Source organism: Arachis stenosperma, chromosome 2 (assembly GCF_014773155.1).
Source record: "Arachis stenosperma cultivar V10309 chromosome 2, arast.V10309.gnm1.PFL2, whole genome shotgun sequence".
Lineage (NCBI taxonomy): Eukaryota > Viridiplantae > Streptophyta > Magnoliopsida > Fabales > Fabaceae > Arachis > Arachis stenosperma.
Window position 1 is genome coordinate 65585400 of NC_080378.1, and position 1907 is coordinate 65587306.

Consider the following 1907-nt stretch of genomic DNA (forward strand, 5'->3'; position numbering starts at 1 on the left):
CCAAGGTATTTAGCAACTTGCTCTTCAGTGACATACTCATCCTCTTCAGAGGAAGAATACTCATCAGAGCTCATGAAAGGCAGAAGTAAGTCCAATGGAATCTCTATGGTCTCATTTTGAGCCTCAGAGTCCCATGGTTCCTCATTGGGGAACTCAATGGAGGTCAGTGCACGCCCACTGAGGTCTTCCTCAGTGGCGTTCACTTCCTCTCCTTCCTCTTCAAATTCGGCCATATTGATGGCCTTGCACTCTCCTTTTGGATTTTCTTCTGTATTGCTTGGGAGAGTACTAGGAGGGAGTTCAGTAACTTTCTTGCTCAGCTGTCCCACTTGTGCCTCCAAATTCCTAATGGAGGACCTTGTTTCAGTCATGAAACTTTGAGTGGTTTTAATTAGATCAGAGACCATGGTTGCTAAGTCAGAGGGGTTCTGCTTAGAATTCTCTGTCTGTTGCTGAGAAGATGATGGAAAAGGCTTGCCATTGCTAAACCTGTTTCTTCCACCATTATTGTTGTTGAAACCTTGTTGAGGTCTCTCTTGATTCTTCCATGAGAAATTTGGATGATTTATCCATGAAGAATTATAGGTGTTTCCATAGGGTTCTCCTAGGTAATTCACCTCTTCCATTGAAGGGTTCTCAGGATCATAGGCTTCTTCTTCAGATGAAGCATCCTTAGTACTGCTTGGTGCATTTTGCATTCCAGACAGACTTTGAGAAATCAAATTGACTTGTTGAGTCAATATCTTGTTCTGAGCCAATATGGCATTCAGAGCATCAATCTCAAGAACTCCTTTCTTCTGATTAGTCCCATTGTTCACAGGATTCCTTTCAGAAGTGTACATGAATTGGTTATTTGCAACCATTTCAATTAGCTCTTGAGCTTCTGTAGGCGTCTTCTTCAAATGAAGAGATCCTCCAGCAGAGCTATCCAAAGACATCTTGGATAGTTCAGAGAGACCATCATAGAAAATACCTATGATGCTCCATTCAGAAAGCATGTCAGATGGACATTTTCTGATCAATTGTTTGTATCTTTCCCAAGCTTCATAGAGGGATTCTCCATCCTTTTGTCTGAAGGTTTGGACTTCCACTCTAAGCTTACTCAATTTTTGAGGTGGAAAGAACTTTGCCAAGAAGGCATTGACTAGCTTTTCCCATGAGTCCAGGCTTTCTTTAGGTTGTGAGTCCAACCATGTCCTAGCTCTGTCTCTTACAGCAAAAGGGAATAGCATAAGTCTGTAGACCTCAGGGTCTACCCCATTAGTCTTGACAGTGTCACAGATTTGCAAGAACTCAGCCAAAAACTGATGAGGATCTTCCAATGGAAGTCCATGGAACGTGCAATTCTGTTGCATTAGAGAAACTAATTGAGGCTTAAGCTCAAAGTTGTTTGCTCCAATGGCAGGGATAGAGATGCTTCTCCCATAGAAGTCGGGAGTAGGTGCAGTAAAGTCACCCAGCACCTTCCTTGCATTATTGGCATTGTTGTTGTTTTCGGCTGCCATGGCTTCTTCTTCTTTGAAGATTTCTGTTAGGTCCTCTGCAGAGAGTTGTGCCTTAGCTTCTCTCAGCTTTCGCTTCAAGGTCCTTTCAGGTTCAGGGTCAGCTTCAACAAGAATGCTTTTGTCTTTGTTCCTGCTCATATGAAGGAGAAGAGAACAAGAAAATGTGGAATCCTCTATGTCACAGTACAGAGATTCCTTGAGGTGTCAGAAGAACAGAAAAGTGGAAGAAAGAGGTAGAAGAATTCGAACTTGATCAGAGAGAGTTCGAATTGTGCATTGAGAAGGAGTGGTACTCCATAAATAAAAGGATGTGGGAAGAGGGGAAGAGAATTTTCGAAAATTAATTAAAAAGTTTTTAAAATCATTTTGAAAAATTGATTGATAATTTTCGAAAACTCAAAG

The 1907-nt window shown here is 41.6% G+C and overlaps 1 non-coding gene across 1 annotated transcript; it reads left to right on the forward strand.

The window, feature by feature from the left end:
• The first annotated feature begins 996 nt into the window (after window positions 1–996).
• LOC130964212 (small nucleolar RNA R71) lies at window positions 997–1100 on the forward strand. Its single transcript, XR_009080315.1, has one exon. It is a non-coding gene; the product is annotated as a small nucleolar RNA R71 (small nucleolar RNA).
• Window positions 1101–1907: the final 807 nt, after the last annotated feature.